This window comes from Pongo pygmaeus, chromosome 19, assembly GCF_028885625.2.
Source record: "Pongo pygmaeus isolate AG05252 chromosome 19, NHGRI_mPonPyg2-v2.0_pri, whole genome shotgun sequence".
Classification (NCBI taxonomy): Eukaryota; Metazoa; Chordata; class Mammalia; order Primates; family Hominidae; genus Pongo; species Pongo pygmaeus.
Window position 1 is genome coordinate 20,812,963 of NC_072392.2, and position 14,800 is coordinate 20,827,762.

The following is a 14,800-nucleotide window of genomic DNA, read 5'->3' on the forward strand; positions in this document are numbered from 1 at the left end:
AAAAGTTTAACTGTTAATCTAAAGAGGGATAGCTCTTTAGACCATAGGAAACAGCCTTCCTACAGAGAGTAAAAAATATTACCACCATAGTTGGCCCAAAAGCAGCTACCAATTAAGAAATCATTCAAGCTCAACATCTAACTATCTTAAATTCTAATCATTCTACTGAACTCCTAACATCACACTGGACTAATCTATTACTTAATAGAAGCAATAATGTTAATGTAAGTAACACGAAGATATTCTCCATCGCATAAGCTTATATCAGATCAGAATAACCCACTGAAAGCCTAATATTAATAAGCGATATAATAAGCATCCTATTATTTATACTGTTAATCCAACACAGGTATGCTCTAAGGAAAGATTACAAAAAGTAAAAGGAACTCAGCAAATCTTATCCCGCCTATTTACCAAAAACATCACCTCTAGCATTACCAGTATTAGAGGCACTGCCTGCCCGGTGACATATGTTCAACGGCCGCAGTATCCTGACCACGTAAGGTAGCATAATCACTTGTTCCCTAAATAGGGACTTGTATGAATGGCCATGCGAGGGTTCAGCTGTCTCTCTTTTTTTTTTTGAGACAGAGTCTCGCTCTGTTGCCCAGGCTGGAGTGCAGTGGCACGATCTCAGCTCACTGCAAGCTCCGCCTCCCAGGTTCACACCATTCTGCCTCAGCCTCCCGAGTAGCTGGGACTTACAGGCGCCCGCCACCACGCCCAGCTATTTTTTTTTTTTTTTTTTTGTATTTTTAGTAGAGACGAGGTTTCACCATGTTAGCCAGGATGGTCTCGATCTCCTGACCTCGTGATCTGCCTGCCTCGAACTCCCAAAGTGCTGGGATTACAGGCATGAGCCACCGTGCCCGGCCATCTGTCTCTTACTTTTAATCAGTGAAACTGACCTATCCATGAAGAGGCGGATATAAGAAGAGAAGACCCTATGGAGCTTTAATTTATTAATGCAAATGAAAACTCAAAAAAAAAAAAAAAAAAAAAGCCTACAGTCCCTAGCCTACTATCCCTGCATTAAAAATTTTGGTTGGGGTGACCTCAGAGCATAATCCAACCTCCAAACAACCTAAACTAAGACTGCACTAGTGTAAGCGAGTTAACACACATTGACCCAATAATTTGATCAACGGAATAAGTTACCCTAGGGATAACAGCACAATCCTATTCTAGAGTTCATATCGAGAATAGGGTTTACGACCTCGATGTTGGATCAGGACATCCTAATGTCATATCGAGAATAGGGTTTACGACCTCGATGTTGGATCAGGATATCCTAATGTCATATTGAGAATAGGGTTTACGACCTCGATGTTGGATCAGGACATCCTAATGGTGCAGCCGCTATTAAGGGTTCGTTTGTTCAATGATTAGAATCCTACATGATCTGCGTTCAGATCGGAGTAATCCAGGTCAGTTTCTATCTATTTAACATTTTTCCTAGTATGAAAGGACAAGAGAAATAGGGGGCCCACTTCATAAAGTGCTCTCGCCCCATAGATGATGCTATCTCAGTCAAACAAATTATCACACACTTAACCCAAGAACAGGGTTTGTTAAGATGGCAGAGCCCAGCAATTGCATAAAACTTAAAACTTTATTTATTTATTTATTTATTTTTGAGACAGAGTCTCACTCTGTAGCCCAGGCTGGAGTGCAGTGGCGCGATCTTGGCTCACTGCAAGCTCTGCCTCCCGGGTTCACGCCATTCTCCTGCCTCAGCCTCCCAAGTAGCTGGGACTACAGGCGCCCACCACCACACCTGGCTAATTTTTTGGTATTTTTTAGTGGAGATGGGGTTTCACCATGTTTTGCCAGGATGATCTCGATCTCCTGACCTCGTGATCCACCCGCCTCGGCCTCCCAAAGTGCTGGGATTACAGGCATGAGCCACTGCGCCTGGCCAACTTAAAACTTATAATCAGAGGTTCAACTCCTCTTCTTAACAGTATGCCTATAATTAACCTTCTCCTATTCATCAGTCCTACTCTAATCACTATAGCATTCCTTACACTCACTGAACGGAAAATCTTAGGCTATATACAACTACGCAAAGGACCTGACATTGTAGGTCCCCTATGGACTGCTTCAACCATTCACTGATGCAATAAAACTTTTCACCAAAGAACCCTTACGGCCCTCAACATCTACTCTTACCCTTTATATTATTGCTCCAACCCTGGCCCTTTCTATCGTTGTCCTCTTGTGAGCTCCACTCCCTATACCAGATCCTCTAATTAATTTTAATATGGGCCTCCTATGTATACTAGCCACATCAAGCCTAGCCGTCTACTCTATTCTATGATCAGGACGAGCATCTAATTCAAATTATGCACTAATCGGCGCATTATGAGCTGTGGCCCAGACAATTTCATATGAGGTCACCCTAGCCATCATCCTGCTGTTAATTCTACTGATAAGTGGCTCATTTAACTTATATGCACTCATCACAACACAAGAATCCCTCTGACTGCTCCTACCATCATGCCCCTAATCATAATATAATTCATCTCCACACTAGCAGAAACTAACCGAGCCCCTTTTGACCTAACAGAAGGAGAGTCAGAGTTAGTCTCAGGCTTCAACATTGAATATGCCACAGGTTCATTTGCCCTCTTCTTTATAGCAGAATACATGAATATTATCTTAATAAGTGCCCTAACTACTACTATTTTCCTAGGAGCACTACACAGTATATATTCACCAGAACTCTATACCACAAATTTCATTACCAAGACCCTCCTTCTAACCGCCCTGTTGTTATGAATTCGAACAGCATACCCCCGACTGTGCTACAAACAACTCATATATCTCCCATGAAAAAACTTCCTACCACTTAAACTAGCATTCTGCATATGTTATATGGCCTGTCCTAATTTCCAGCATCCCACCTCAAACATAGGAAATATGTCTGACAAAAGAATTACTTTGATAGAGTAAACAATAGAGGTTAAAATCCTCTTATTGCTTGAACTATAGGAGTTGAACCTACCCCTGATAATCCAAAATTCTCCACGCCACCTATTACACCACATCCTAAAGTAAGGTCAGCTAAATAAGCTATTGAGCCCATACCCCAAAAATGTTGGTCATACCCTTCCCGTACTAATTAATCCATTAGCTCAGCCTTACTATTTTCACAGGAACTCTTATCACAATGTTGGGCTCACACTGATTTCTCAGCTGAACAGGCCTAGAAATAAACATACTAGCTTTTACACCAATCTTAATTTAAAAAAATAGCCGGGTATGGTGGCTCACACCTGTAATCCCAGCACTTTGGGAGGCCAAGGCAGGCGGATCACGAGGTCAGGAGATCGAGACCATCCTGGCTAACATGGTGAAACCCTGTCTCTACTAAAAATACAAAAAATTAGCCCAGTGTGGTGGTGGGTGCCTGTAGTTCCAGCTACTCAGGAGGCTGAGGCAGGACAATGGCTTGAACCCGGGAGGCGGAGCTTGCAGTGAGCCGAGATTGCGCCACTGCACTCCAGCCTGGGCGACAGAGCAAGACTCCATCTCAAAAAATCAATCAATCAATCAATCAATCAATCCCCAGTCTACAGAAGCAGCCACCAAATACCTCCTTACACAAGCAACCACATCTATAATTCTCATGACAGGTATCCTTTCCAATAACCTGTCCTCTGGACAATGAACAATAATAAACACTAGTAATCAATTTTCATCCTTAATAATAACAGTCCTAGTAATAAAACTAGGAATAGCCCCCTTTCACTTGTGGGTCCCAACAGTAACCCAAGGAACCTCTCTAATGTCTGGCATACTTCTCCCCACATGATAAAAACTAGCGCCTATCTTGATTATGTTTCACATTTTCCCAACAAGAAACTCGAACATCCTCCTATCTATCACAATTTTTTTTTTTTTTTTGAAGATAGAGTTCCGCCCTTGTTGCCCAGGCTGGAGTGCAATGGCACGATCTTGGCTTGCTGCAACCTCCACCTCCCGGGTTCAAATGATTCTCCTGCTTCAGCCTCCTGGGTAGCTGGGACTACAGGTGTCTGCCACCATGCCTGGCTAATTTTTGTATTTTTAGTAGAGACGGGGTTTCACCATTTTGGCCAGGCTGGTCTTGAACTCCTGACCTTGTGATCCACCCTCCTCAGCCTCCCAAAGTGCTGGGATTACAGGCATGAGCCACCACACCCAGCCTATCTATCACAATCTTATCCATTATAGTGGGCGGTTGAGAACTTAAGCACAACTGTGTAAAATCCTAGCCTACTCCTCAATTACTCACATAGGTTGAATAATAGCAGTACTAATTTATGACCCCAAAATTACCATTCTAAACCTGATTATTTACTTTATTTTAACAACTACTGCATTTCTAGCACTCAACCTGAGTAGAAGCACTGAAATCCTGTCACTATCTCATGCCTGAAACAAATTAACATGATTAACACCTATAATTCCACTAATTCCACTATCCCTAGGAGGTTTACCCTCATTAACAGGATTTTTGCCTAAATGAGTCATCATTGAAGAATTTACAAAAAACAATAGTCTTAATATCCTGATCATTATAGCTACCATAACCCTACTCAACCTGTACGTTTACATATGCCTAATTTATTCCATCTCAGTGACAATATTCTCCACATCTAATAACATGAAAATAAAATGACAATTCGAAAACACAAAACCCATACTACTCCTCACCCCAGTTATCATTTCTTCCACCCTCCTCTTACCCATCTCTCCATTAACACTAACTATAACTTAGAAATTTAGGTTAAATAAGACCAAGGGCCTTCAAAGCCCTTAGTAAGTAAACTATACTTAATTTCTGTAACAGACCTAAGGACTGCAAGACTCTCTTCTGCGTCAATTGAACGCAAATCAACCACTTTAATGAAGCAAAGCCCTGGCTAGGCTGGTGGAATTCAAACCCACGAAAATTTAGCTAACATCTAAACACCCTAATCAATTGGCTTCAATCTACTTCTCCCACCGTTGCGGGGAGAAAGGCAGGAGAAGCCCTGGCAGGATTGAAGCTGCTCCTTTGAATTTGCAATTCAACATGAGAAATCACTTCAGGGCTGGTAAAAAGAGGCCTTGACCTCTGTCTTTAGATTTACAGTCTCATGCTTACTCAGCCATTTTACCTTTTTCCCACTTATGTTCATCAGTCGTTGACTGTTTTAAACTAACCACAAAGATATCGGAACACTATACCTGCTATTCAGCACATGAGTGGGGATAGTGGGCACCACCTTAAGCCTTCTAATTAGAGCAGAATTAGGCCAACCAGGAACTTGGCTAGGAGATGATCAGATCTACAGTGTTATTGTTACCGCCCATGCAGTCATCATCATATTCTATATGGTAATACCAATCATAATTGGAGGTTTCGGCAACTGGCTAGTCCCTCTAATAATTGGTGCACCCGATATGACATTTCCCTGGATAAATAATACGAGCTTCTGAGTTCTGCCCATCTCTTTCCTACTCTTACTTGCATCCTCAACAGTAGAAGCCAGTGCTGGAACCTGCTGAACAGTTCATCCCCCTTTAGCAGGAAACCGAACATATGCAGGAGCCTCTGTAGATTTAACCATCTTCTCATTCCACTTGGCAGGTGTTTCTTCTGTTTTAGGGGCCATTAATAGTAGATGTACGAAAGTTGATTAAGGAATTTTTAGTATGTGCTTATATGTATGTGGACTACATACATATAATAGCCAGCCACCATGCCTGGCTAATTTTTTTTTTTTTTTTTTTTGTAGAGATGGGGTTTCTCCATGTTGCCCAGGCTGGTCTCGAACTCCTGAGCTCAAGTGATCCTCCCACTTCAGCCTCCCAAAGTGCTGGGATTACAGGTATGAGCCACTGCACTCGGCTTCCTTAACTTTTTTTTTTTTTTTTTTTTTGAGATAGAGTCTTGCTCTGTCGCCCAGGCTGGAGTGTAGTGGTGTGATTTGGCTCACTGCAGCCTCTGCCACCCGGGCTCAAGGAATTCTTCTGCTTCAGCCTCCCAAGTAGCTAGGATCACAGGCGCCTGCCACCAGGCCCAGCTAATTTTTGTGTATTTAGTACAGACAGGGTTTTGCCATGTTGGCTAGACTGGTCTCAAACTCCTGACCTCAGATGATCCGCCTGCCTCGGCTTCCCAAAGTGCTGGGATTAAAGGCATGAGCCACTGCGCCTTCCCTCCTTAATCTTTTTTTTTTTGAGACAGAGTTTTACTCTTGTTGCTCAGGCTGGAGTGCAATGGTGCGATCTCAGCTCACCTCAACCTCTACCTCCAGGGTTCAAGCAATTCTCCTGCCTCAGCCTCCCGAGTATCTGGGATTACAGGCATACCCCACCACACCCAGCTAATTCTGTATTTTCTCCATATTGGTCAAGCTGGTCTTGAACTCCCGACTTCTGGTGATCTGCCCACCTCAGCCTCCCAAAGTGCTGGGATTACAGGTGTGAGCCACTGTGCCTGGACTCCTCCTTAATCATTTTTAAGTGTACAGTTCAGTAGTGTTAACTGTATTCACACTGTTGTGCAACCAGTCTCCAGAACTTTTCATCTTGCAAAACTCATTAAACAACTCTCATCCTCCTTCCCCAGACCCTGGTAACCACCTTCTACTTTGTTTCTTGTTGCAGGCCCTTTTTTGTTAGAGACAGCGAGGCAACAATTCTTCATTATTCCCTAACACTAACAGCAACATCACTAACAGCAAAACAAGCCCTGTTAGTGGTGAGCTTACAGTAAAAATTATAAAATATAAAGAAGTAATCCACCATGAACAAGAGTTAACACATACAACTAACAGGAAAGTTAAAGTCCAGAATTTGCAATAATGGTATCATAATCAGACAGAGAAAAGAAAATTATGTTTAAAATCATTAGCCATAAAGGCCGGGCACGGTGGCTCACGCCTGTAATCCCAGCACTTTGGGAGGCTGAGGTGGACGAACCACCTGAGGTCAGGAGTTCAAGACCAGCCTGATCAATATGATGAAACCCCGTCTCTACTAAAAATACAAAAATTAGCCAGGCATGGTGGCATGCGCCTGTAATCCCAGCTACTTGGGAGGCTGAGACAGGAGAATCGCTTGAACCCGGGAGGTGGAGGTTGCAGCAAGCTGAGATCGTGCCATTGCATTCTAGCCTGGGCAACAAAAGCAAAAGTCATCTCAAAAAATAACAAAAATCATTAGACATAAAAGAAGGAATTGAAACCAAAAGAACAATATTGGAAAAAGGACCACAGAGACCTTCCAGAAGTAAAAAATATATCCATTGACATTTAATACTTGATAGACTAAACTGCAGATTAGTTACAACTGAAAGATTAAATAATGAACTTGAAGACAGATTTGTGGAAATTCCCCAGAATAAAAGATATGTAAAGAGATGGAATGTATGCAAGATCTAAGTGGGTTTTTTTGTTTTTTTGAGACAGAGTTTCACTCTGTCACCCAGGCTGGAGTGCAGTGGCGCGATCTCGGCTCATTACAACTTCTGCCTCCCAGGATTAAGCAATTCTCCTGCCTCAGCCTCCTGAGTAGCTGGGATTACAGGCGCCTGCCACCATTCCTGGCTAATTTTTGTATTTTTAGTAGAGACAAAGTTTCACCATGTTGGCCAGGCTAGTCTCGACCTCCTGACCTCAGGTGATCTGCCCGCCTCAGCCTCCCAAAGTGCTGGGACTACAGGCGTGAGCCACTGCGCCGGGCCTAGGTCATTATTTATCTGATAGAAATTCTAAGGAAAAGAGTAGGAAACTGGTGGAGATGTAGTATTCAGACATTTGACAGAAGACACTTGAAGTAAGACATGAATCTTAATATTCACAAATCTAATGAGCATTGTACTGGAGATTCTACCCTGGGTGATTAGACAAGAAAAAGAAAGAAAAGGCATCTAGCTTGTAAGGGAAGAAGTAAAACTATCCTATTTGAGTGTGACATGATCGTTCATTTATAAAACCCTAAGGAATCCATACACACACAAAACTAAAACTACTAGAGCTAATAAATGAGTTCAGCAGAGTTGTAAGATACAAGATCAATACATAAAAATCAGTTGAATTTCTATCCACTAGCAACAGACAATCTGAAAATGAAATTAAGAAAACAATTCCATTCACAAAAGTATCAAAAAGAATAAAATACTTTGGGAGGCCAAGGTGGGCGGATCACAAGGTCAGTAGATCGAGACCATCCTGGCTAACATGGTGAAACCCCGTCTCTACTAAAGATACAAAAAATTAGCCAGGAGTGGTGGCATGCACCTGTAGTCCCAGCTGCTCGGGAGGCTGAGGCAGGAGAAAGGCGTGAACCCGGGAGGCAGAGCTTGCAGTGAGCTGAGATGGCCCCACTGCACTCCAGCCTGGGGGACAGAGTGAGACTCCGTCTCAAACAAACAAACAAACAAAAACAACAAGAATAACAAAGAAGAATAAAATACTTAGGAATAAATTCAACCAAAGGAGTGCAAGACTTGTCAGTGTTAAAAGACATTAAAAATGTAAATAAAGATTTCCCATGTTCATAGACTGGAAGCCTTAAAATTGTTAAATACACCCTAAGTTGATCTACAGATTCAGGGCAAGCCCTATCAAACTTTAAATAGGCCCCCTTCTTGCAGATTGAAAAACACATCCTAAAACTCATGGAGATGCAAGGGACCCAGGATAGTCAGAACAATCTTGTGAAAGAAGAAAGTTGGAGGATTCACACATCAACAACAACAATAAAAACCAGAAGACAGTGAAATAATATCATCAAAATGCTAAGAGAATAGTGTTATTCCTTATTCAGCTACACTATTGTTCTCAAAAGAGGGCAAATTAAAAGACATTTTCCAGCAAATACTGAGAGGCATCACCATTTATTTATAAAGCATTCATGAAAAAAAAAAAAAAAACACTGATGTCCGAAACATGGCAACGAAATTGGTAAATATGGATATATTGAAACTTACTTTGAATTTAAATTTTAAAAAATAATAGGTTAATTCATACAGTACAAAAATAAAGTAGAAATAAAATATGTACAGCAATAAAAGGTAAGATTGGGAGAAGATTCTGTTAGTTAAAGCCATCTAGATATTATCAGGGAAGAGGGTAGGATATAGTGATTGACAAAGTTTTTAAGTCAGGTATGCATGTTGCCATTTTAAGGGAATAACCAAAAGGGAAGAAATAGAATATATAATTTATTTTATTTTATTTATTTATTTTTTTGAGACGGAGTCTCGCTGTTTCGCCCAGGCTGGAGTGCAGTGGCGCTATCTCGGCTCACTGCAAGCTCCGCCTCCTGGGTTCACGCCATTCTCCTGCCTCAGCCTGCCGAGTAGCTGGGACTACAGGCGCCCGCCACCGCGCCCGGCTAATTTTTTGTATTTTTAGTAGAGACAGGGTTTCACCGTGTTAGCCAGGATGGTCTCGATCTCCTGACCTCGTGATCCGCCCGCCTCGGCCTCCCAAAGTGCTGGGATTACAGGCGTGAGCCACCGCGCCCGGCCTAGAATATATAATTTATAAACCAGTAGAAATCAAAAGGAAATTAAGAAAATCTAACATAAAGCAGTGAAAATGAAGATAAAAAGTAAAAAGAAGGCATTATAATAATACAAAATAAGATAGTAGAATTAAATCTCAAATATGTATAATCACACTAAAGGAAAATACACAAAAGTTCCCAAAGATAGACTCTCAAATCTCCCCTCCCTCACTTCCAATCCCTTTGCAGTGCTTTTTTGTCTCAGCTGTGTTCTGCTTTTTTACTTAACATTACCACACAAACATGTTTTTTATGTTTATAAAGGCACTTCCTGAAAATAATGTTAAAATCTGACTGTCTCTGTATAATCAGTACCTGATTGTCACACTGTTCACCTAATTACTTCACTGTCACTGGACTTTTCATTTGTCTAGTTTTTCACTATCCCCTATAATTGATCCCCTGAATATCTTTACACAGAATTTGATCCTTGAGACTAGAATCCCAAATCAGAAACAAGTGTTTCAAAAAATCTTTGCTAGCTCAGTGTATGAAAAATGGGTACTTAATTTCAATTTTTTTATTAGTGAGGTTGACTATATTTAACTAGTTTTTCTTTTAATCATCTTTTATCTGTTTATGTCTGTTGCCTGTTTATTTATCAATTTGGGGTTTATTTTTCTTTTGAATTTATATGAGTTCTTTATAACTAGAAGATTATTAGTTTTCTATCAGTTGTCTCCATGACAAATTTTTCCATTTTATTTTAAAATTTTATGTATTCTTAAAAATGTTTTATTATAAAAGCAAATTATACTAAGCAACACATAACACATTCTGAACACATAGCATAGTTCAGAAGTTAACACAACTGAAAGTGAGCCCACTTCTTCTATTTAGGCTAGTTCCCCAGAGCTGTCCCACTTCTTTTTTTTTTTTTTTTTTTTTGAGACAGAGTCACCCAGGCTGGAGTGCAGTGGCGTGATCTCAGCTCACTGCAACCTCCGCCTCCTGGGTTCAAGCAATTTTCCTGCCTCAGCCTCCCGAGCATCTGGTACTACAGGCACATGCCACCAGGCCTGGATGATTTTTTATATTCTTAGTAGAGATGGGGTTTCACCGTGTTAGCCAGGATGGTCTTGATCTCCTGACCTCGTGATCGGCCTCCCAAAGTGCTGGGATTACAGTTGTGAGCCACTGTGCCCGGCCAATCTGTCCCACTTCCTAACCATTTCTGGCTATAGCTCTGATGATTGTCTCCAGAGCTTTATCCTTACACTTCTTATCACCCTTACTCAGTAATGGTTGACTTCCTGTTGGGAAGATGAGAAATCAGCTCACTTTGCGTGCCATCTCCCTCTTCCTTGCGGTTTTTTTCTGTTTATAGTTCTCTTAGTGGTCAAATTGTTTATAACCTTAAATAATAAGCATAGACCTCTATTTCTTGGTCCGACAACTTTATAGACCCTGTGACCTGACCCCTAAGTTCTAAGATGAGGAACATGGGGTCCTTATGTTTCTTTCCATCTCTCTTCCCATTTGCCTCCCGAATTCCAGAATTCCATACGCTGCTTAATAGCCACCACGTGCCATGAGCCAGGCACAATGCGAAACACTTCACAAATGGGACTCACAAGCTCCTCATTGCAATGCCATGTGAGGGATTTACTGTTCTTTCCCCTGCATCACAGATGAGGAAACTAAGGCCCAGAGAGTATCATTCGCCCAAGTTCAAGGAAGTAACTGGCTAGGATTTGAGCCCAGGGACCTGGCTCCAGAGGTTATGGTCATGGTCTTAGTCACAGCTACCTCTCAGCTATATCACTGTTTTTATTTTGTGAAGCTTACAACATTTGAATTGTATTATCTAATGGTTATTATGTCTTTCATGTGTTAGGGGTTGTCTGAAAAAAATCAACATTCATAATATTATGATTTTTGTAAATATGATTATTTACAGATCCAAATGCGGTCTTGCATCAGGCGAGAAGGAAATGCAAATCCAGTAGCCACCAACACTACCACTTGAAAGAGGCTTTTACAAGTGAAAGATGAAATGCATCATTTTTTCTTGCTTTTGTCATTTGGTCAAAATCATGTCATATTTTGTTTCATATTTAGGCCATGACTTTTCTTGTGCAGCTCATTTGTTTTTTCTGGCATTTCTAATAGCCTTTATTTCTTATTGACAGAGCAGCATGGCCCCTCATCTTGTTACTAAGATGATCCAGTGTGTAAACATACTGTTAAGTATGAGTGCATTTTTTTCTTGAATGCCTCAGGGCTCTTTGATTCCTTGTTTTAATTTGTATCCAGGCTGGGGGCGGTGGCTCATGCCTGTAATCCCAGCACTTTGGGAGGCCAAGGCAGCCAGATCACCTGAGGTCAAGAGTTCAAGACCAGCCTGGCCAACGTGCCAAAACCTCATCTCTACTAAAGATAGCTGGGAGTGGTAGCAGCCTCCTGTAGTCCCACCTACTCAGGAGGCTGAAGCAGGAGAATCACTTGAACCCGGGAGGCGGAGGTTGCAGTGAGCTGAAATCACACCACTGCACTCCAGCCTGGGTGACAGAGGAAGACTCTGTCTCAAAAAAAAAAAAAAGGAATAATTAATTTGTATCCATTGATTTCTAGACTTTTTTCAAGCTTGCTGCACAGCTGTCATTCCAGAATTTCTCTCATTGTCCTCCCGAATTAAGCCTACAATTTCTTTGATCCAATTTCTTCCTCTTTCTTAGATTCCTTTAATTTTTTTTTCTTCTGATCTAGCAGCAGCCAAATGAAAATTTAAAAAAATTTGTTCTGGAGTACTTAGTCAAAAACTTGTTCTAAGATTATATGGAAAGTAAATCATATGCCATGCATATTCGAGAGACTTTATTTTCCTCTTATACTTGTTTAATAATTTGGCTGAGCATAGGATTGTAGGTTCAAAATAACTTCCCTCTGAATTTTGAGGACATTGCTGTGTCTCAGTCTGGTGTTCAGAGTTACTGATGTGAAGTCTGCTCAGAATCTGTTTCTTGTTCCTTTGTAGGCAGCATGATTTTTCTCTTTGAAAGTTTTAACGTTTATTTCTTTATAGTTCTGAAATCTCACAAGAGTGCATTTTGCTGAGGATACTTTTTAACTTCTGCTTAGCACTTGGCATACCCTTTCAGTCTGAAGACTTGTGTTTTTCTTCAACTCTGGGAAATTTAAAAAATATTCTTTCCCTCTTTTCTGTACATTTTTTTCTGTTCTTTCTTTTTAAATTTCTTATTAGGTGGAGGTTGACCTTGGGAATTAATCTTCTTGCCTTTGGCTTTTTTTTCTTCTATTAAAAAATATCTCTTTGTCTTTTTGTTTATCTTCTGTTGCTGCTTTTTTTTAGTTTCATTTTTAATTTCTAAGAACATCTTTTTTTTGTCTTATAGTCTCTTTTATGGGAACCTGTTCTTGTTTTATGCTGCATTACCTTTTAAATATCCCTGTGGATGCTAAATCGAAACTTTAAATGTTCTTCTGTGTTCCTTGAGTCATCTATTTTCTCTGAGATCAGTTGACCTTTTACTTATCTTTATCTGTTTTGGGGATGTGTGCTTCAGTCTTCCTCAAAGCTCTGGTGATCTTACTAGTCTGTTTATACTTAGGAATGAATGAGTACATTGATTTATCAAACAAATGGCCGGCATGGCTTTCCTCTCCTGTTATTTGGAGATTTTTCTCCAACAGGCCTCTCCCCAAAATGGGAAGGACTAGTGGGGAGCTCAGTACCAAGGTGGTACCTGTCCAGTGACATCTTCATTTTAGGGCTTATGGGTGAGGATTAGGCAGTAGGCAGCCTGACCTCCTGCCCCATTTTATCCCCATGTCCCACCTGTCCCCCAAAACAAAAGAAGAGGGGCCTGACTCATGCCACGGAGGAAGCTCCACACTTGGCTTTTCTGTGTCAGCCCAGCTTCTTGTGTATAGTAAGGCTAAGGATGGGCAGGTCGCGGGGCCTGGCTGTCCTGTCCCAGCCCTGTGGCACATCTCCCTGACTGCTCTTTTTCACAGCCTCGGTGGGGGGAAGCAGGGTGTCAGTGCTCCTGGAGCTCTACTGGGAAGACGGAGCGTGAGGCAGCATTCTGTTCGTGTTCTGGGCTGTGGCTTCCTGTGTTTCTGCCCTCGGATCATGGCTGTGGAGCCTGCTTTCCCTCTTCCAGAAGCTGACCTGCTCTCATTCTCAGTGTTGTTAATGAATTTATTTTCTATTAAGCATGGAGATTTATTTTCCATTAACGGTGTTTTGGGAGGGAAGAGAGTTAGGCATGTGATTCATTCATTTTGAACTGGAAGCCAGTTATGTGTACTTTAGGCACACAAATCTTAAGAGATGTTTATATACTCATATACTCAGGTCTGTTTTTTTTTTAAGTTCTTTTTTTTTTTTTGAGATGGAGTCTCACTCTGTAGCCCAAGCTGGAGTGCAGTGGCACAATCTTGGCTCACTGAAACCTCCACCTTTTGAGCTCAAGCGATTCTCGTGCCTCAGCCTCCCGAGTAGCTGGGACTACAGGTGCGTGTCACCATGCCTGGCTAGTTTTTTGTATTTTAGTAGAGACAGGGTTTCACCATGTTGCCCAGGGTGGTCTCGAACTCCTGAGCTCAGGCGATCTGTCAGCCTTGGTATCCCAAAGTGCTGGAATTATAGGCATGAGCCACCGCACCTGGCCTCAAGTTCTTAATCTTAACAATTTAATACATATTTTTATCAACTGAACTTAGGCTAGTTTTCAAAACAATAATGAATTAGAGGGCTTTTGGGAGGATGCTGCTTCTAGTAGGAATGAGAAGTTAGAGCTGATGTACAAATGATTAAAAGCGAACTTGAGAGCCCAAAGCTAAGTTGTCTGTACAACACACGTTACCCTTGCAGCCCCTGGGGGCAGCACTATATTGCAGGATCATGATACGGGTCAAGGAGGTGGCTCCAAAGGTTGAGTGGTGGTCTATTTAAGAAGCAAATAAGCTTATAGCTTTAGATTTCCATAATCAATGATTAAAATTAAGCCTTTGCATCTGAAGGGGCTTCTTTCAATTTACTGGATAATCAGACATATGGAATGTTTCACCCATCCCACCATCAATGAGGTGTTGTCATGGAGTCCAGATTTCATCAATGTCTGGGGTTCCTACAGTGTGCCAGGCGCGGTTCTAAGTGCTTTTTCACATGGGTCATTTAGTTTTTAAAAATTATTTATATACTAACGTTTATACTAAGTTAAATCTTACTTTGTATAATGTAGCTAAGTTGAATTGTCTTGATAGTGTGTATGTAGCCAATAAA